The sequence below is a fragment of the Gorilla gorilla genome, chromosome 9, assembly GCF_029281585.2.
Source record: "Gorilla gorilla gorilla isolate KB3781 chromosome 9, NHGRI_mGorGor1-v2.1_pri, whole genome shotgun sequence".
Taxonomy (NCBI): Eukaryota; Metazoa; Chordata; class Mammalia; order Primates; family Hominidae; genus Gorilla; species Gorilla gorilla.
The window spans coordinates 66,113,778-66,136,668 of record NC_073233.2 but is presented as its reverse complement, the minus strand read 5'-3'; the positions used below and the strand labels follow the sequence as shown (position 1 = coordinate 66,136,668).

Genomic DNA, 22,891 nt, shown 5'->3' with positions numbered 1-22,891 from the left:
TGTCTGTTCACTCTGATGGTAGTTTCTTTTGCTGTGCAGAAGCTCTTTAGTTTAATTAGATCCCATTTGTCAATTTTGTCTTTTGTTGCCATTGCTTTTGGTGTTTTAGACATGAAGTCCTTGCCCATGCCTATGTCCTGAATGGTAATGCCTAGGTTTTCTTCTAGGGTTTTTATGGTTTTAGGCCTAACGTTTAAGTCTTTAATCCATCTTGAATTGATTTTTGTATAAGGTGTAAGGAAGGGATCCAGTTTCAGATTTCTACATATGGCTAGCCAGTTTTCCCAGCACCATTTATTAAATAGGGAATCCTTTCCCCATTGCTTGTTTTTCTCAGGTTTGTCAAAGATCAGATAGTTGTAGATATGCGGCATTATTTCTGAGGGCTCTGTTCTGTTCCATTGATCTATATCTCTGTTTTGGTACCAGTGCCATGATGTTTTGGTTACTGTAGCCTTGTAGTATAGTTTGAAGTCAGGTAGTGTGATGCCTCCAGCTTTGTTCTTTTGGCTTAGGATTGACTTGGCAATGCGGGCTCTTTTTTGGTTCCATATGAACTTTAAAGTAGTTTTTTCCAATTCTGTGAAGAAAGGCATTGGTAGCTTGATGGGGATGGCATTGAATCTATAAATTACCTTGGGCAGTATGGCCATTTTCACGATATTGATTCTTCCTACCCATGAGCATGGAATGTTCTTCCATTTGTTTGTATCCTCTTTTATTTCCTTGAGCAGTGGTTTGTAGTTCTCCTTGAAGAGGTCCTTCACATCCCTTGTAAGTTCGATTCCTAGGTATTTTATTCTCTTTGAAGCAATTGTGAATGGGAGTTCACTCATGATTTGGCTCTCTGTTCGTCTGTTGTTGGTGTATAAGAATGCTTGTGATTTTTGTACATTGATTTTGTATCCTGAGACTTTGCTGAAGTTGCTTATCAGCTTAAGGAGATTTTGGGCTGAGACAATGGGGTTTTCTAGATATACCATCATGTCGTCTGCAAACAGGGACAATTTGACTTGCTCTTTTCCTAATTGAATACCCTTTATTTCCTTCTCCTGCCTAATTGCCCTGGCCAGAACTTCCAACACTATGTTGAATAGGAGTGGTGAGAGAGGGCATCACTGTCTTGTGCTAGTTTTCAAAGGGAATGCTTCCAGTTTTTGACCATTCAGTATGATACTGGCTGTGGGTTTGTCATAGATAGCTCTCATTATTTTGAAATACGTCCCATCAATACCTAATTTATTGAGAGTTTTTAGCATGAATGGTTGTTGAATTTTGTCAAAGGCTTTTTCTGCATCTATTGAGATAATCATGTGGTTTTTGTCTTTGGCTCTGTTTATATGCTGGATTACATTTATTGATTTGTGTATATTGAACCAGCCTTGCATCCCAGGGATGAAGCCCACTTGATCATGGTGGATAAGCTTTTGGATGTGCTGCTGGATTCGTTTTGCCAGTATTTTATTGAGGATTTTTGCATCAATGTTCATCAAGGATATTGGTCTAAAATTCTCTTTTTTTGTTGTGTCTCTGCCCGGCTTTGGTATCATAATGATGCTGGCCTCATAAAATGAGTTAGGGAGGATTCCCTCTTTTTCTATTGATTGGAATAGTTTCAGAAGGAATGGTACCAGTTCCTCCTTGTACCTCTGGTAGAATTCCGCTGTGAATCCATCTGGTCCTGGACTCTTTTTGGTTGGTAAGCTATTGATTCTTGCCACACTTTCAGATCCTGTTATTGGTCTATTGAGAGATTCAACTTCTTCCTGGTTTAGTCTTGGGAGAGTGTATGTGTTGAGGAACTTATCCATTTCTTCTAGATTTTCTAGTTTATTTGGGTAGAGGTGTTTGTAGTATTCCCTGATGGTAGTTTGTATTTCTGTGGGATCGGTGGTGATATCCCCTTTATCATTTTTTATTGCATCTATTTGATTCTTCTCTCTTTTTTTCTTTATTAGTCTTGCTAGCAGTCTATCAATTTTGTTGATCCTTTCAAAAAACCAGCTCCTGGATTCATTAATTTTTTGAAGGGTTTTTTGTGTCGCTATTTCCTTCAGTTCTGCTCTGATTTTAGTTATTTCTTGCCTTCTGCTAGCTTTTGAATGTGTTTGCTCTTGCTTTTCTAGTTCTTTTAATTGTGATATTAGGGTGTCAATTTTGGATCTTTCCTGTTTTCTCTTGTGGACATTTAGTGCTATAAATTTCTCTCTACACACTGCTTTGAATGGGTCCCAGAGATTCTGGTATGTTGTGTCTTTGTTCTCGTTGGTTTCAAAGAACATCTTTATTTCTGCCTTCATTTCATTGTGTACCCAGTAGTCCTTCAGGAGCAGGTTGTTCAGTTTCCATGTAGTTGAGCGGTTTTGAGTGACATTCTTAATCCTGAGTTCTAGTTTGATTGCACTGTGGTCTGAGAGATAGTTTGTTATAATTTCTGTTCTTTTACATTTGCTGAGGAGAGCTTTACTTCCAACTATGTGGTCAATTTTGGAATAGGTGTGGTGTGGTGCTGAAAAAAATGTATATTCTGTTTATGTGGGTTGGAGAGTCCTGTAGATGTCTATTAGGTCCGCTTGGTGCAGAGCTGAGTTCAATTCCTGGGTATCCTTGTTGACTTTCTGTCTCGTTGATCTGTCTAATGTTGACAGTGGGGTGTTAAAGTCTCCCATTATTAATGTGTGGGACTCTAAGTCTCTTTGTAGGTCACTCAGGACTTGCTTTGTGAATCTTGGTGCTCCTTTATTAGGTGCATATATATTTAGGATAGTTAGCTCTTCTTGTTGAATTGATCCCTTTACCATTATGTAATGGCCTTCTTTGTCTCTTTTGATCTTTGTTGGTTTAAAGTCTGTTTTATCTGAGACTAGGATTGCAACCCCTGCCGTTTTTTGTTTTCCATTTGCTTGGTAGATCTTCCTCCATCCTTTTATTTTGAGCCTATGTCTGTCTCTGCGCGTGAGATGGGTTTCCTGAATACAGCACACTGATGGGTCTTGACTCTTTATCCAGTTTGCCAGTCTGTGTCTTTTAATTGGAGCATTTAGTCTGTTTACATTTAAAGTTAATATTGTTCTGTGTGAATTTGATCCTGTCATTATGATGTTAGCTGGTTATTTTGCTCGTTAGTTGATGCAGTCTCTTCCTAGTCTCGATGGTCTTTACATTTTGGCATGATTTTGCAGTGGCTGGTACCAGTTGTTCCTTTCCATATTTAGTGCTACCTTCAGCAGCTCTTTTAGGGCAGGCCTGGTGGTGACAAAATCTCTCAGCATTTGCTTGTCTGTAAAGTATTTTATTTCTCCTTCACTTATGAAGCTTAGTTTGGCTGGATATGAAATTCTGGGTTGAAAATTCTTTTCTTTAAGAAGGTTGAATATTGGCCCCCACTCTCTTCTGGCTTGTAGGGTTTCTGCCGAGAGATCCGCTGTTAGTCTGATGGGTTTCCCTTTGAGGGTAACCTGACCTTTCTCTCTGGCTGCCCTTAACATTTTTTCCCTCATTTCAACTTTGGTGAATCTGACAATTATGTGTCTTGGAGTTGCTCTTCTCGAGGAGTATCTTTGTGGCGTTCTCTGTATTTCCTGAATCTGAACGTTGGCCTGCCTTGCTAGATTGGGGAAGTTCTCCTGGATAATATCCTGCAGAATGTTTTCCAACTTGGTTCCATTCTCCGCATCACTTTCAGGTACACCAATGAGACGTAGATTTGGTCTTTTCACATAGTCCCATATTTCTTGGAGGCTTTGCTCATTTCTTTTTATTCTTTTTTCTCTACACTTCCCTTCTTGCTTCATTTCATTCATTTCATCTTCCATTGCTGATACCCTTTCTTCCAGTTGATTGCATTGGCTCCTGAGGCTTCTGCATTCTTCACATAGTTCTCGAGCCTTGGTTTTCAGCTCCATCAGCTCCTTTAAGCACTTCTCTGTATTGGTTATTCTAGTTATACATTCTTCTAAATTTTTTTCAAAGTTTTCAACTTCTTTGCCTTTGGTTTGAATGTCCTCCCGTAGCTCAGAGTAATTTGATTTTCTGAAGCCTTCTTCTCTCAGCTCATCAAAGTCATTCTCCTTCCAGCTTTGTTCCGTTGCTGGTGAGGAACTGCGTTCCTTTGGAGGAGGAGAGGTGCTCTGCTTTTTAGAGTTTCCAGTTTTTCTGTTCTGTTTTTTCCCCATCTTTGTGGTTTTATCTACTTTTGGTCTTTGATGATGGTGATGTACAGATGGGTTTTTGGTGTGGATGTCCTTTCTGTTTGTTAGTTTTCCTTCTAACAGACAGGACCCTCAGCTGCAGGTCTGTTGGAATACCCTGCCGTGTGAGGTGTCAGTGTGCCCCTGCTGGGGGTGCCTCCCAGTTAGGCTGCTCGGGGGTCAGGGGTCAGGGACCCACTTGAGGAGGCAGTCTGCCCGTTCCCAGATCTCCAGCTGCGTGCTGGGAGAACCACTGCTCTCTTCGAAGCTGTCCGACAGGGACATTTAAGTCTGCAGAAGTTACTGCTGTCTTTTTGTTTGTCTGTGCCCTGCCCCCAGAGGTGAAGCCTACAGAGGCAGGCAGGCCTCCTTGAGCTGTGGTGAGCTCCACCCAGTTCGAGCTTCCCGGCTGCTTTGTTTACCTATTCAAGCCTGGGCAATGGCGGGTGCCCCTCCCCCAGCCTTGCTATCGCCTTGCAGTTTGATCTCAGGCTGCTGTGCTAGCAATCAGCGAGACTCCGTGGGCGTAGGACCCTCCGAACCAGGTGCGGGATATAATCTTGTGGTGCGCTGTTTTTTAAGCCCGTTGGAAAAGCGCAGTATTCGGGTGGGAGTGACCCGATTTTCCAGGTGCTGTCCATCACCCCTTTCTTTGACTCAGAAAGGGAACTCCCTGACCCCTTGCACTTCCCAAGTGAGGCAATGCCTCGCCCTGCTTCGGCTCGCGCAGCACCCACTGACCTGTGCCCACTCTCTGGCACTCCCTAGTGAGATGAACCCGGTACCTCAGATGGAAATGCAGAAATCACCCGTCTTCTGCGTCACTCACGCTGGGAGCTGTAGAAGGGAGCTGTTCCTATTCGGCCATCTTGGCTACTCCCCCCAATTTTCTCTTCTTTTTATCTTCTTGATCTGGATGCTGAAGTAATCAATTTTCAGTCTTTATTTTTTTCTAGGAATTTCTCCCTAAGCATAACTTTAGATGATTTAATAAAGTTTTTATTTTGTACACTTATGAGTATTCCGTGAAAATATTTTTAACTTATTTTTTAATTGATTGACTAAATAACACATATTTATTGTGTACAACATAATTTTTTGAAACATATATACATTCTAGAATGGCTAAAGCTAGCTAATTAACATATGCATTACCTCAAAAAGTTATCATTTTGAGGGTGAGAACATTTAGAATCTACCCTTTTAATATTTTTCAAGAACACAATATCTTGTTGTTAAATATATGGATCATGTTTTACTGTAGGTTTTATGAATCTGTTCCTCCTTTCTAACAGAAATTTTGTATCCTCTGACCAACATCTCCCCAAGGATTCACCCACCCCCGATATCACCCAACTTTTAATAACTACCATTCTACTGTCTACTTCTATGAGATCAACTTTTTTAGATTGCTCATATAAGTGAAATCATATGGTATTCTTTCTGTACCCAGTTTATTGCACTTAGCATGAGGTCCTCCTGGTTTATCCATGTTGTCACAAATGAAAAAAATTTCTTCGTTTTAAAAAATATTTCAATAGTATTTTATTATATATATATCTAGTATTCTAATATATATATATATCACATTTCCTTTATCCATTCACCCATTGATGGACACAGGTTGATTTCATTTCTTGGCTACTGTGGATGATGCTGTAGTAAACATGGGAATGCAATTATCTGTTTGACATAGTGACTTTATTTCCTTTGGAGATCTACCTCTTAGTGGGATTGCTAGATTGTGTGAAATTTTATTTTTAATTTGTTGAGGAAAAAATTCTTCATACTGTTATCCATAATGTCTGAACTAATTTACCCTCCCACCAACAGTGTGAAAGTGTTTCTTTTTCTCCACATCCTCATCAACAGTTGTTATCTATTATGTTTTCGTAATAGCCATTCTAACAGGAGTGGGGTGATATATCATTGTGGTTTTGTTTTGTGTTTTTCTGATGATTAGTAATGTTGAGCATTTTTTATGTACCTGTTGGCCATTTGTATGTCTTTTCTGGAAAAAAAAATCTATTCAGGTCATTCGCCCATTTCTTAATCAGTCTATTTGTTTCCTTGTCCTTGAGTGTTTTGAGTTCCTGATATATTTTTATTAACTCTTGATCACATATTAGTAGTTAGCAAATATTTTCTCCCATTCTGTAGGTTGCCTCTTTACTTTGTTGTTTTCCTTTACTATGCAGAAAGGTTTTAGTTTGACAGAATCCTGTTTGCCTATTTTTGCTTTTGTTGCTTGTGCTTTTGAGGTCATACTACAAAATTATTGCCAAAACCAAAGTCAAGGAGCTTTTCTCCTATGTTTTATTTTAGGATTTTTAGGCTTTAATATGTTATATTTAAGTAACTAGTTTTGACAGTGTTTTTGGTGAGTGGCATAAGATAAGATAAGGGTCCAATTTTATTCTTTTGCATGTGGCTATACAGTCTTGTCAACATTATTTATTGAAGAGACTATTACTTCCCCATTGTGTACTCTTGGTGTCTCTGTCAAATATTAGTTGACTGTATAAGTCTGGGTCATATCTGAGTTATATTCTGTTCCACTGGTATATATGTATGTTGTTATTCCAGAACTGGGCTGTTTTGATTCCTGTATATTTATAATATAGTTTGAAATCATGAAGCCTGATGTCTCCAGCTTAGTCCTCTCTAAATATTGTTTTGGTTATTCAGGATCTTTTGTGGTACTATACAAGTTTAAGAATTGCTTTTTCCATCTTTGTGAAAAATGCCATTGAAATTTTATAAAGATTTATTAAATCGGTAGGTCACTTTGGGTAGTGTGATCATTTTAACAATATTAATTCTTCCAATCCATGAACAGATGATATCTTTCCATTTATTTTTTTCTTCTTTAGTTTCTTTTGTAATGACTTACAGTTTTCAGTGTACAGATCTCCTTTTACCTCTTTGGTGAAATTTGTTCCTGAATATTTTTATTTTTTTATGCTATTGTAACTGAGATTTAAATTTTTTCTCTGTTAGGTAGTTGATTGTTCATGTATTGAAACATTACTGACTTTTTTCCTAGTTTTTAATTATCTTCACTTTTGTTTATTTTTGAGTAGATATGTTTTAAAGCTTTTTTTTTTTAATTATACTTTAAGTTCGGGGATATATGTGCAGAACGTGCAGGTTTGTTACATAGGTATACACGTGCCATGGTGGTTTGTTGCACCCATCAACCTGTCAACTACATTAGGTATTTCTCCTAATGCTATCCCTCCTCTAACCCCCCACCCCCGACAGGCCCCATTGTGTGGTGTTCCCCTCCCTGTGTCCATGTATTCTCATTGTTCACCTCTCACTTACGAGTGAGAACATGCTGTGTTTGGTTTTCTGTTTCTGTGTTAGTTTGCTGAGAATGAGGGTTTCCAGCTTCATCCATGTCCCTGCAAAGGACATGAACTCATCCTTTTTTATGACTGCATAGTATCCCATGGTGTATATGTACCACGTTTTTTTTTAATCCAGTCTATCATTGATGGTTATTTGGGTTGGTTCCAAGTCTTTGCTATTGTGAACAGCGCTGCAATGAACATGCGTGTGCATGTTTCTTTATAGTAGAATGATTTATAATCCTTTGGGTATATACTCAGCAAGGCGATTGCTGGGTCAAATGGTATTTCTGGTTCTAGATCCTTGAGGAATCGCCACACAGTCTTCCACAATGGTTAAACTAATTTACACTCCCACCAACAGGAAACACTACTGATTTTTATATGTTGCTTTTGTATCCTGCAACTTTACTGAATTTTTTTATTACCTCTAACAGTTTCTTGACAGAGTCTTCAGGGTTTGTTTTGTTTTGTTTTTTGAGACAGTATTTCTCTCTTGTCACCTAGGCTGGAGTGCAGTGGTGCGATCTCAGCTCACTGCAACCTCTGCATCCTGGGTTCAAGTGATTCTCCTGCCTCAGCCTCCTGAGTAGCTGGGATTACAGGTGCAGACCACAACGCCTGGCTAATTTTTTATTAAACGGGGTTTCACCATGTTGGCCAGGCTGGTCTCAAACTCCTGATCTCAGGTTATCTGCCCACCTCAGCCTCCCAAGTGTTGGGATTATAGGCATGAGCCACCGCACCCTGCCTAGGGTTTTCTATGTATAAGATCACAACGTCTGCAAACACAAACTTTACTTCTTTCTTTCTGATTTTGATGCCTTTTGGTTTTTGTTGTTGTTGTTGTCTAATTACTCTGGCTAGGACTTTCAATACTACATTGAATAGCAGTTGTGTGAGTGGATATACTTTTGTTTCTGATATTTGATGAAAAAGTTTCAACGTTTACCATTGAGTATGGCATTAACTGAGGGCTTGTCACATATGGCATTTATTATGTTGAGGTACCTTCCTTCTATACCCAATTTTTTACAATTTTCATCATAAAAAATGTTGAATTTGTCAAACGCTTTTTCTGCATCAAGATGAACATACAATTTTTATTCTGTCAATCTTTTTCTTAATGTGGGATGTCACAGGTACTGATCTGTGTATATTGAAACATGCTTGCATTCCAGCGATATTTTGTCATCACATATGAACCATTTGATGTGCTGTTTAATTGATTTGCTAGTATTTTGTTGAGGATTTTTGCATCTTTGATCATCTGGGGTATTGGCCTATAATTTTCTTTTCTTGTATGTCCTACTCTGGCTTTGATATCAGGGTATCATAGTTTCATAAAATGATTTTCAAAGTGTTCCCTCCTCTCCAATCTTTTGGAATAGTTTGAGAAGAATTGGCATTTATTCTTTACATGTTTGATATAATTCACCAGTGAAGCTATCTGGTGCTAGGCATTTATATGACTGTAGGGTTTTATTACCAATTCAATGTCCGTACTTGTTATTGATCTATTCAGCTTTTCCACTTCTTAATGAGTCTTTGTAGATCATATATTTCCAGTAATTTATCCACTACTTCTAGGTTATTCAATTTGTTAGTGTATAATGGTTCATAGTCATCTCATTATCCTTTTCATTTCTGTGATATCAGTTATAATGTATCATCTTTCATTTATAATTTTTTATAATTTATAAATTATTTTTATTTTACTTAAAGTTTTGTCAACTGTTTATCTTTTCAAAAAGCTAACTCTTAGTTTTATTGTTCTTTTCTACTGTTCTTTTAGTCCCCATTTTATTTAATTTCACTCTGATCTTTGTTGTTATTACTATTATTATTATTTTAGAGACAGAGTCTCTACTTTGTGGAGTGCAGTGGTACAATCATGGCTCACTGCAGCTCCAAGCTCCTGGGCTCAAGTGACCCTCCCGCCTCAGCCTTCCTAGTAGCTGAGACAACAGGTGCACACCATTACACCAGGCTAATTTTTAAATTTTTTATACAGAACGGGTCTTGCTATGTTGCCCAGTCTGGTCTCAAACTCCTGGCCTCAAGTGATTCTCCTGCCTTGGCCTTCCAAAGTGCTGGGGTTATAGGTGTGAACCATTGTGTCTGACTTGATTTTTGTTATTTCCTTATTTCTACTAGCTTTGTATTTACTTTCATTTTTTTTCTAGTTTACTAAAGTGTATACTTAGGTTGTTTATTTCATATATTTCTCTTTTCTTCATGGGTGGCATTTATCACTAAAACTTTCCTCTTATAGCTGTTTTTCATCCATCCTATATGTTTGGTATGTTGTGTGTTCATTTTTGTTTGTGTCAAGATATTTTAAAATTTCCCTTGGATTTCATGTTTGACCCATTGGTTGTTCAAGCATGTGTTCTTTGATTTTTACACATTTGTCAGTTTTCTGAAATTTCTCCTATTGTTTTCTAATTACCATTGCAGTTGGAAAAGATACTTGATAAAATTGCAATCCTCTTAAATTTTTAAGACTCGTTTTTTGGCTCAATATATAATCTGTTACAGAGAATGTTCCACATATGCTGCTGTGGGATGAAATGCTCTGTAGGTCTGCAGGGATGAAATTACCTTTTAGGTCTGTTAGTTTTATTTGCTCTAAAGCCTAATTCAATCCAATGTTTTCTTATTGATTTTATTCCTGAATGATCTATGCATTGTTGAAAGTGAGGTATTGAAGTCCGTTGTATTATCAATTGCTGTATGTTTTTCGCTAAACACCTATTATTTGCTTCACGTATTGCAGTGTTCTGATGTTGGGTGCATGTATGTTTATAATTGTAGTAGCCTCTTGATGGATTGTTCCCTTTATCGTTTTATAGTAACCTTCTTCATTCCTTTTTGTAGTTTTTGACTTAAAGTCTATTTTGTGTGATATAAGTATAGCTACTTCTTCTCTCTTATGGTTTCCATTTGAATGGAAAATCTTTTTTCATCCCTTCGCTCTTAATTTATATATGTCCTTAAAGCTTAAGTGAGTTTCTTTTGGCAGCATTTAGTTGGGTCTTTTTGTTTTTTATCCATTTAGTAATTCTTTGATAGAAGAACTTATTTACATTTAAAATAGTTATTAATAAGTAAGAACTTACTATTGTCATTTTGCTAATTATGTTCTGGCTGTTTTGTAGATCCCTTTATTCCTCCATTGCCATTTTTCTTTACAATTTGCTGATTTTCTGTAGTGGTATGCTTTCATTTCTTTTCATGTTTTGTATATTCATGATAGATGTTTGTTTTTGATTACCATGAGGCTTACTGAAAATACTTTATAGTTATATCAGTTTATTGTTTTAATTTTATTATTATTATACTTTAAGTTTTAGGGTACATGTGCACAATGTGCAGGTTAGTTACATATGTATACATGTGCCATGCTGGTGTGCTGCACCCATTAACTCGTCATTTAGCATTAGGTATATCTCCTAATGCTATTCCTCCCCTCTCCCCCTACCCCACAACAGTCCCCAAAACAAGCAATGGGGAAAGGATTCCCTATTTAATAAATGGTGCTGGGAAAACTGGCTAGCCATATGTAGAAAGCCAAAACTGGATCCCTTCCTTACACCTTATACAAAAATTAATTCAAGGTGGATTAAAGACTTAAACTTTAGACTTAAAACCATAAAAACCCTAGAAGAAAACCTAGGCATTACCATTCAGGACATAGGCATGGGCAAGGACTTCATGTCTAAAACACCAAAAGCAATGGCAACAAAAGACAAAATTGACAAATGGGATCTAATTAAACTAAAGAGCTTCTGCACAGCAAAAGAAACTACCATCAGAGCGAACAGGCAACCTAAAAAATGGGAGAAAATTTTCGCAACGTACTCATCTGACACAGGGCTAATATCCAGAATCTACAATGAACTCAAACAAATTTACAAGAAAAAAACAAACAACCCCATCAAAAAGTGGGCGAAGGATATGAACAGACACTTCTCAAAAGAAGACATTTATGCAGCCAAAAAAACACGTGAAAAAATGCTCACCATCACTGGCCATCAGAGAAATGCAAATCAAAACTACAATGAGATACCATCTCACACCAGTTAGAATGGCAATCATTAAAAAGTCAGGAAACAACAGGTGCTGGAGAGGATGTGGAGAAATAGGAACACTTTTACACTGTTGGTGGGACTGTAAACTAGTTCAACCATTGTGGAAGTCAGTGTGGTGATTCCTCAGGGATCTAGAACTTGAAATACCATTTGACCCAGCCATCCCATTACTGGGTATATACCCAAAGGACTATAAATCATGCTGCTATAAAGACACATGCACACGTATGTTTATTGCGGCACTATTCACAATAGCAAAGACTTGGAACCAACCCAAATGTCCAACAATGATATCAGTTTATTTTAAGCAGATAACAACTTAACTTTGATTGCATATAAAAATCCTACACTTTTATCCTCCCCCTCCACATTTTAGGTTTATGTCATAATTTATTTCTTTTTATATTGTGTATCTTTTTTTAAATTATTGTAGCTATAGTTATTGATATAGTTTTGTGTCTTAACTTTTATACTAGAGATATAATTGACGCCCACACCATCATTACAATATGACTTTGTACTTACTTTTACCATGAGTTTTTACTTTCATATGCTTTTATGCTACTAATTAGGATCCTTTTATTTCAGCTTGAAGAACTCCCTTTATCATTTTATGTAAGACAGGTCTAGTATTTATGAACTCCCTTAATTTTTGTTTGTTTGGGAAAGTTATCTCCTTCATTTCTAAAGGACAACTTTGCCAGGCAGAATATTCTTCATTGGCAGGTTTTTGTTCTTTCACTACTTTGAATATATTATCTGCTCTCTCCTAGCCTGCAAAGTTTATTCTGATAAATACACTGATAGCTTTTGGGGGGGTTCCCTTCCATGTGAGTATATATTTTTTTTTCTTTGCTGCTTTCAAAGTTCTCTTTTCTTTATTTTTTGACTATTTGCTTATAGCATGTCTTCTTGTGGTTTTCTTTGGGTTGAATCTAATTGAAGACCATTGGCTTTTCTATGCTTGGATATTTATATCTTTCCCTAGATTTGATAAGTTTTCTGCCATTTTAACTTTAGGTTTCTGTTCCCTTTCCCTTTCTTCTTATTCATTAAGGTTTTTAATGCTAAAGTTAACTATCTTGATGCTGTCTCATAAATTTCATAGGCTTATGTATTTATTTATTTGTTTTCCATAAGTTATAGGGGTACAGGTGGCATTTGGTTACCATGTGTAAGTTCTTTAGCAGTGATTTGTGAGATTTTGGTGCACCCATCAACGAGCAGTATACGCTGCACCATATTTGTAGACTTTTATCCCTTGCTTCTCTCCCACTCTTCCCCACAAGTCCCCAAGGTTGATTGTATCATTCTTTTTTTTTCATCTTAATGCAAATGTTTAATTTCTGTTTTATTTACTTTTGGTTTACATTTTCATATATATTTATAGTTTAAATAGGTGCAATCACATTACACTGTACTTTTTTAGTTAACATCATACGGTAAACATTTGAAGCATTCTTGCATGTTTCTCCCTAGTCTTTATAATTACTGTTTTCCTAGAGTCATGATGGTGCATCAAGTTGACAGATCATACTTAATCAACCCCCTCTTACTGGGTGTTTATATTACTACCACTGCTTAGGCAGTGAAGCCTGTGAAAGAGGTGCTTTTTATCCATCTTCATAAATGTGGCTATGGAGTGTAGCAGCTCGAGAGCCTGCAAAGGATGTTGTGGATTCTGGTTCCCACATCAAGGAGATGCAAGCTGGCCTTCATTATAAGGGCTGCATGACTGAGGTTGGGTACTACAACCCTCGAGTCTTCCTCTCTGTTCTCTCTTTTAGGTCCCTCTCCATGAAAAAACTACAAAGCAAACCAAATCCACTGTGCATAAGATGTAAAACGTATGTTTTCCGAAGAAATCTAATGTGTTTGAATGAAAAATTCTCTAGAGCATCAATTTGATTTAACGAAATGTATTAAGGGGCTGCTATATGGTAAAATTGCCGTGGTTAACCTCAAAAGCTGTGACTCAGAGAGACTTGGAGTTATATTTCTGCTCTGTTCTATAATGATTGAATAGCCACAGCAAGTTATTTCATCTTTCTCAGACACAGTTTCCTCAGTTGAAAAAATGAGAAGCCCATGATTTAATACATGTAAAATATTTAGCATGTCTATGGCACACAGTTAGTGTAGAATAAAGCATAGCTATTATTATTATTGTTGTTTTTATTATGTGTCTTCCAGGCTAAGCACCTTAGGCAAGTTATATTACTCACAGAAGCCTCTATTTCCATATCTATAAAACGGAACTCATACTAGTATCTACCTTTTTTTTAAATATATACTTTAAGTTTTAGGGTACATGTGCACAATGTGCAGGTTAGTTACATATGTATACATGTGCCATGTTGGTGTGCTGCACCGATTAACTCGTCATTTAACATTAGGTAAATCTCCTAATGCTATCCCTCCCCCCTCCCCCCACCTCACAACAGGCCCAGGTGTGTGATGTTCCCCTGACTGTGTCCAAGTGTTCTCATTGTTCAATTTCCACCTATGAGTGAGAACATGCAGTGTTTGGTTTTTTGTCCTTGCGATCGTTTGCTGAGAATGATGGCTTCCAGCTTCATCCATGTCCCTACAAAGGACATGAACTCATTATTTTTTATGGCTGCATAGTATTCCATGGTGTATATGTGCCACATTTTCTTAATCCAGTCTATCATTGTTGGACATTTGGGTTGGTTCCAAGTCTTTGCTATTGTGAATAGTGCGGCAATAAACATACGTATGCATGTGTCTTTACAGCAGCATGTTTTATAAGCCTTTGGGTATATACCCAGTAATGGGATGGCTTCTTACGCCTTTATGTGCTCATAGCTTAGCTCCCACATATCAGTGAGAACATACAGTGTTTGGTTTTCCATTCCTGAGTTACTTCACTTAGAATAATAGTCTCCAATCTCATCCAAGTCTTTGCAAATGCTTTTCATGCATTCCTTTTTATGGTTTGGTAGTATTCCATTACATATATATATATATATATATATATATATATATATATACTACAGTTTCTTTTTTTTTTTTTTTTCAGAGGGTGTTCCCCTCTTGTTGCCCAGGCTGGAGTGTAATGGTGCGATATCGGTTCACTGCAACCTCTGCCTCCCAGCTTTAAGTGATTCTCTGGCCTCAGCCTCCTGAGTAGCTGGGATTACAGGCACCACATCTGGCTAATTTTTGCATTTTTAGTAAAGATGGGGTTTCACCATGTTGGCCAGGCTTGTTTCGAATTCCTGACCTTAGGTGATCCTCCCTTCTCAGCCTCCCAAAGTGCTGGGATTATACTACAGTTACTTCATCCACTTGTTGATTGGTGTACAGAAGGGGTCTTGCTATGTTGCCCAATCTGGTCTCAAACTCAGTCACATTTGGGTTGGTTTCACAATTTTGCAATTGTGAATTGTGCTGTAATAAACGTGCGTGTGCAAGTATCTTTTTTGAATGATGACTCCTTTTCCTCCGGGTAGATACCCAGTAGTGGGATTGCTAAATCAAATGGTAATTCTACTTTTAGTTCTTTAAGGAATCTCCACACAGTTTTCCATAGTGGCTGTACTAGTTTACATTCACACCAGCAGTGTAGAAGTGTTCCCTGATCACCACACCACATCCACATTAACATCTACTGTTTCTTTATTTTTGATTATTGCCATTCTCGCAGGAGTAAGGTGGAGTCGCATTGTGGTTTTGATTTGCATTTCTCTGATTATTATTGACATTGAGCATGTTTTCATCTGTTGGCCATTTGTATATCTATTTTTGAGAATTGTCTATTTACTTCCTTAGCCCGCTTTTTCATGGGATTGTTTGTTTTTTTCTTACTGATTTGTTTGAATTTGTTGTAGATTCTAGATGTTAGTCGTTTGTCAGATGTATAGATTGTGAAGATTTTCTCCCGCTCTGTGGGTTGTCTGTTTACTCTGCTTACTATTCCTTTTGCCAGGCAAAAGCTCTTTAGTTTAATTAGTTCCCAGCTATTTATCTTTGTTTTTATTGCATTTGCTTTTGGGTTCTTGGCCATGAAATTCTTGCCTAAGCCAATGTCCAGGAGGGTTTTTCCAATGTTATCTTCTAGAATTTTTATAGTTTCAGGTCTTAGATTTAAATCCTTAATCCATCTTGGGCTGATTTTTGTATAAGTTGGTCAATGTGCTTATTTTTATGCCAGTACCATGCTGTTTTGGTGACTATGGCCTTACAGTATAGTTTGAAATCAGGTAATGTGATGTCTCCAGATTTGTTCTTTTTGCTTAGTCTTGCTTTGGTTATGCAGGCTCTTTTTTGGTTCCATATGAATTTTAGAATTGTTTTTCCTAATTCTGTGAAGAATGGTGGTGGTATTTTATTGGAAATTGCATTGATTTGTAGATTGCTTTTGGCAGTATGGTCATTTTCACAATATGATTCTTCCTATCCATGAGTGTGGGATGTGTTTTCATTTGTTTGTGTTGTCTATAATTTCCTTCAGCAGTGATTTGTAGTTTTCCTTGTAGAGGTCTTTCACCTCTTTGGTTAGGTATATTCCTAAGTAAAGTTTCAGGTATTAGGCTTAAGTCTTTAATCTATCTTGAGTTGAATTTTGTATAAGGTGAGAGATGAGGATCCAGTTTCATTCTCATACATGTGGTTAGCCAGTTATCCCAACACCACTTGTTGAAAAGAGTGTCCTTTCCCCACTTTATGTTTTTGTTTGCTTTGTTGAAAATTAGTTGGCTGTAAGTATTTGGGTTTATTTCTGGGTTCTCTATTCTGTTCCATTGGTCTATGTGCCTGTTTTCATACCAGTACCATGCTGTTTTTTGACTATGGCCTTATAGTATAGTTTGAAATCAGGTATGCCTCCAGATTTGTTCTTTTTGCTTAGTCTTGCTTTGGTTATGAAGGCACTGTTTTGGATCCATATGAATTTTAGAATTTTTTTTTCTAATTCTGTGAAGAATGATGGTGGTATTTTTATGGGATTGCGTTGAATTTGTAGATTTTTTTGGCAGAATGGTCATTTTCACAATATTGATTCTTTTGGTGTCCATTTGCATGAAATGCCTTTTTCCACCCCTTTACTTTAAGTTTATGTGAGTTATGTAAGTTTATGTGAGTCCTTATATGTTAGCTTAGTCTCCTGAAGGCAGCAGATAGTTGATCAGGGAGTTCTTATCCATTCTGTGGTTCTGTTCAATGTTAGTATTGAAATGTGAGGTATCATTGCATTAATCGTGCTCTTTGTTGCCTGTGTGCTTTGCTTTTTGTTTTTGCTTTTTAATTTGTATTTTTGTTTTATAGGTTCTGTGTGATTTATGCTAGATGTGTTTCCAGGATTTGTTTCAAGATTTAGATATCCTTTTAGCAGTTCTTTTAGTGGTGGTTTGGTAATAGTGAATTCTCTCATCATTTGTTTGAAAAAGACTATCTTTCCTTCATATATGATGCTTAGTTTCACTGGATACAAAATTCTTGGCTGATAATTGTGTTTGAGGAGGCTGAAGGCAGGGCCCCAATCCCTTCTAGCTTGTAGGGTTTCTGCTGAGAAATTTGCTGTTAATCTGATGGGTTTTCCTTTATAGGTTACCTGATGTTTCTGTCTCACAGCTCTTCAGATTCTTTCCTTCATCTTAACTTTGGATAACCTGATGACAATGTACCTAGGTGATGATCTTTTTGAGATGAATTTCCCAGGTGTTCTCTGTGTTTCTTATATTTGGATGTCTAGGTCTCTAGCAAGGCCAGGGAAGTTTTCCTCAATTATTCCCCCAAATATGTTTTCCAAGCTTTTAGAATTCTCTTCCTCCTAATGAACACCAATTATTCTTATGTTTGGTCATTTAACATAATCCCAGACCTCTTGGATGCTTTATTTATATTTTCTCACTCTTTTTTTTTTTTTTGTCTTTGTTGGATTGGGTTAATTCAAAGACCTTGTCTTTGAGCTCTGGATCTTTCTTCTACTTGTTCAATTCTATTGCTGAGACTTTCCAGAGCATTTCACATTTCTAAAAATGTATCCAATGTTTCCTGAATTTTTTATTGTTTTTTCTTTAAGCTATCTACTTCCTTGTGTATTTCTCCCTTCACTTCTTGTATCATTTTTTGGATTTCCTTGCATTGGGCTTCACCTTTCTCTGGTGCCTCCTTGATTACCTTAATAACTAACCTCCTGAATTTTTTTTCAGGTAATCAAGGATTTCTTCTTCATTTGAATCTATTATTGGTGAATTAGTGTGATTTTTTGGGAGTGTTTTGTTTGGATTTTTGGAGCATATTATCAGGGCTGGTTTCCTGGTTCCTTCTCATTTGGGTAGTCTCTGTCAGAGGGAAGGTCTAGGGCTCAAGGCTGTTGTTCAGATTCTTTTGTCCCATGGGTTGTTCCCTTGATATAGTATTCTCCCCCTTTTCCTATGGATGTGGCTTCCTGTGAGCTGAACTGCTGTGATTGTTGTCTTTCTTCTAGGTCTAGCGAACCAGTTAGTCTACCTGGCTCTGGGCTGCTACTGGGGGTTGTCTGCACAGGGTCCTGTGATGTGAACCATCTATGGATCTCTCAGCCAAGGATACCAGCACCTTACAATGCAAGTAGCTGGGGGCTGGGGTGGGGGTGGTGGGGCAGTGAAATGGACTCTGTGAGGATTCTTAGCTATGGTAGTTTAATGCTCTATTTTTGAGCTTGTTGGCCTTCTGCCAGGAGGTGACACTTTCCAGAGAGCATCAGTTGTGGTAGTATGGAGAAGAACTAGTGGTGGGTGGGGCCCTAGAACTCCCAAGATTATATGCCCTTCAGCTACCACAGTTGGTAGGGAAAAACCATCAGGTGGGGGCAGGGCTAGGGGTGTCTGAGCTCAGACACTCCTTGGGCGGGTCTTGCTGTGGCTTCTGTGGGGGATGGGGGTGAGATTTCTCAGTTTATTGGAATTGTGTACCTAGGAGGATTATGGCAGCCTTCGCTGAGTCATGCAAGTTGTTAGGGAAGTCAGGGAAAGCCAGCAGTCACAGGCCTCACCCAGCTCCCACACAAACTGAAAGACCAGCCTCACTCCCACCATGCCCCACCCCAGCAGCCCTGAGTCTATTTTTAGGTGGTGGGGGAAACAGGCTTGAAAACTCGCCCCAGGCTACCTGCCTTCCATCTTCGAAAGAAAGGTGTTTGGTTGTTCTCCTGCCTGTGGAATCTGCACACCAGATTTGTGCCCTCCCCAAAGTTCTGGCCAGGAGGCTTCTTGCCCTGTTCAAATTGTTATAGAGCTCAGCTAAAGATTTCCTTCTCCCTGTGTAGTTTTACCCCCTGCTCTTCTGGCCACCCTTCCAAGGATCCCTGTGGTGCCAAGCAGGAATGGGCTGTTTGGGGGCCTAGCGAGCTCCTAGGACCTTTCTGATCCTTCCTTTACGCCTGTATTTCACTCAGCTCTCTAAATTGACTCAGCTCCAGGTAAGGTCAGAACCTTCTCCCACAAACAGACCTTCAATTTCTCTAGTTGGGGGTGTGTGTTCGGGACAGGAGGTCTCCCTTTCCCACTTCTGCAGTTGGGGCAGTCACGGTGTTTGGAGTGTCTCCCAGGTCCTGCTGGAGCAGTCCACTTCTTTCAGAGGGTCTGTGGGTACTCTCGAGATTGATGGTTTGTTCTTAAAGTTGATCTGGAGCTTAAATTCAGAATGTGAGCCTCCACACACTGCTCTGTCCAGAATTATAATCTAGCCCTGCCTCCCCTCTGCCATGATGATCTCCATAGGCTTTCTTCATTTCTTTTTATCCTTTTTACTTTTTTCTTCTCTGATTTTATTTTTTCAAATAATCTATCTTCAAGTTTACAAATTCTTTCTTCTGTTTGATCAATTCTGCTGATGACCTGCATTTGGTATTTTATGCATTGTATTCTTCCACTCCAGGCTTTATGGAGTTTTTAAATTTTTAATCTCTTTGTTAAACTTCTTGTTTTGCTCATTTATTGTTTTACTAGTTTCAATTTGTTGTCTCTCTGTGTTCTCTTTAATTTGCTGAGCCTCCTTAAGACAACTATTTTGAATTCTTTGTCAGGCAGTCTGTAGATCTCCATTTCTTTGGGGCTTGTTACTGGGAAATTATTATTACTACTATTATTTGAGACAAGGTCTTGCTCTGTCCCCAAGGCTGGAGTGCAGTGACACAATCATGGCTCACTGCAGTCTCAAACTCCTGGGCTCAAGTGATTTTCCTGCCTTAGGCTCCCTGGTATCTGGGACTACAGACATATGCCACTATGCCCACCTAATTTCTTTATCTTTAGTAGAGACAGGGTCTTGCTATGTTGCCCAGGCTGGTCTTCACATCCTGAACTCAAGCATTTCTCCTGCCTTGGCCTCCCAAAGGGCTGGGATTACAGGCATGAACCACTATGCCTGGCTGATATTATTCTTTTGGTGGTAACATATTTCCTTGTTTTTTCATATATCCTCTTATCCTTCATTGATGTCTGCACATTTGGTAGAACAGTCACCTCTTCCAGACTTTATGTGCTGGTTTCACTGGGAAAAGGCTTTCCCTTAAGGGAGAGTGCTATGGCACTGACTGGGAGAGATGTGGCAGTTTGGGCTCTGGCAAGGGTGCAGTGGCATAGTCTTTGTGCTGCTCTGTCAACTTAGGTTGACATTGGTGAAGATAGCAGGGATTTTTAGAAGCCAAGGCTGTGGGTATCAATAGCAGCAGTAAGAGCTAATGGGGTCTTCAGTGGTGAAGGCCACTGAGGTTTTCTCAATCTCTTTTTATTCCACAGGGAAATCATGGCTGAGGAGATCACTTTTGGCACAGTGTCCAGTGGGTACACCTGTAGTTGTGGTGACACTGATATCAGATGCATGGTGCTTGTGCAACAGTCATGGAGCCAAGATCTGAAGCACGGACATGCACAGAGGCATAATCACTCTGGAGTCTGAAGTGTCAATGACATGAATGCCTCGCGTGTAGATGCCCCACTGCTGCATTGATAACTGTGTGTGGGGCACAGATGCTTGTGAAGCAGCTGAGAAGCTGGGGGCCAAAGTCCAGGCATGTGCAGAGATACAGTGGCTCTAGGGTCCAGAGTGTGGGTTTGCTCAGAGCTACCGTGACTCTGGGCTCTGGGCCTCAAGCTGCTCAATATTGTAGTGGAGTTGGTGCATGGAGTGCGTATGCACACACAGCAACTGGGGCTCTAAGGTGTGGGGTGTGGCTAACCTGTAACAGTAGTGGTTCCAGTGTTTAGGCATGTGCAAAGTTGGAAGGAATGGTGGCTTTGGCCATGGGGCAACAAAGCAGTTGCCCCTTCTGGGAGCATTGGTCCAGCAGTGTTTCCTTTTCTGGGGGCTCCATGGTGGGGATGGCTGTTGATTATCTTGGTAGTGAAAGATGGCAGTGTTCTCTGTAGAGCAGGTTGCTGGGAACAATGGTGGCATTCATAACATGGTTGATAATGCTAGAACTTGCTTTTCTTTTTTCCTAGACATCTCTAGACATGTCGGTTAATACATATCTCCAACAGTCTTTTCTATGTGGTTATTCCCCTCCCACCTTTTTTATTTCACTATGTTGCTACAGGTTTTTAAATGTTCCCTTGAGTCCTACTAAGGCTATTATCATTCATGGATAATTATTGGTTGATTTTTTGTGTGAGGGGAAGAGGATTTTATCACCTATTCTGCCATCTTGTTTATGTGTCAGTCTGTTTGTTTTGTTTGTCAAGGTTTCTTTGGTGGAGGATGCTGAAATAGAAATTGACAAGGAAGAGGTCTAGTTATGAAGAAAACATACTGGCTTCTTTTAGATTTTGTTAACTTTTTTGAAACTTGGGTCTTTTACTACATACATTTCATTTTGTTTGGAATGATCTTTTCCATACTAGTTCTTTGTCATTTTTAAACTTGGCTGAAATCTTTTTTTTTTTTTTTTTTTTTGAGACGGAGTCTCGCTCTGTCCCCCGTCCCCCAGGCTGGAGTGCAGTGGCGCGATCTCGGGTCGCTGCAAGCTCCGTCTCCCGGGTTCACGCCATTCTCCTGCCTCAGCCTCCCGAGTAGCTGGGACTACAGGCGCCCGCTACCACGCCCGGCTATTTTTTTTGTATTTTTTAGTAGAGATGGGGTTTCACCGTGTTAGCCAGGATGGTCTCGATCTCCTGACCTCGTGATCCACCTGCCTCGGCCTCCCAAAGTGCTGGGATAGCAGGCTTGAGCCACCGCGCCTGGCCAAACTTGGATGAAATCTTAATTTTCCAGAGAAAACATTCTGACCAAACAATATAAAGTAGACTTATTTTTTATCTCATTTTAATGTATAGTTACATGCTTATTCCACACATAATTATATATATGTACATATGTATTTATATGTGTAAATATGCATATTTACACATGTTTCTTAGGGGGTTTATTTGCTTACTGTCTATCTTCTCCATTAGATTTAAACACCATGAGCACAAGAATGATGTTTATTTTGAATGGGTCTATGTTCTCAGCTCTCATTACTATGGCTAAAATCCATTTGCAATCAATAAACAGTTGATGAATTAATATTTCTTCTCAATGGTTCAAACATTTAAGGTGAATTAAAAGAAGTACTAATCCCTGAAGTCCACATCCCTTATTTAATGATAAAATGTATGTCTCTGTCTCTTAGTATTTATGTCAAATAACAGTCTCGAAGGACATGCTGTGGCTTAATTTGTGCATTACCCAAGAGAATAACTGAAAGTAACATAAATACACTCATGATCTCCCACAACAAGCAGAGCTGAATCCCCATAGATACTTTAATCACCTGATTTCCAGTTATGTGAGATAAAGTGTTTTGTAGACCTCATAGAGTATGTGTCCCCTAAAAGCTCCATGACCATACAATTACCTCCTGGTTCCCACTTTTCAACTGATCAAGTACCTATATGATTCCATTTGGCTTCATATTAGAGGGAGCAGCCCCAGAACCAGAGTCACTTTGACCATTTATTTATTCGTCTGATTGCCAATAGTCATCTAGTAGTAACTATGGCCTTCTCCAAAACTGATACATAGCAAAGAGCCTGCAATAATGTTTAGGAAAAAAAAACAGTAATAATTATATTAATTGAGGTTATGATTATCACTCTTACCAAGTATAAGAAATTGTAGGTTTCCTATTCTTTTCTTACCATAGCAGCAGTTTTCAGGCTGGATGTTGTTGGGGATATCTTTTAATATTTTCTTTTTTATAGATTCAGCTATTGATATTCAAATGGGTTGAGAGACTTATCTACAAAGAAGGGGCAGTAAATAC

General features: G+C 38.6%; 1 protein-coding gene across 2 annotated transcripts in view; it reads left to right on the top strand.

Moving 5' to 3' along the window:
- Nucleotides 1-22,891, top strand: part of LOC101150648 (olfactory receptor 5B2) — a 108,992-nt gene that overhangs the window by 65,046 nt on the left and 21,055 nt on the right. The gene's annotated exons all lie outside the window — the stretch shown is intronic.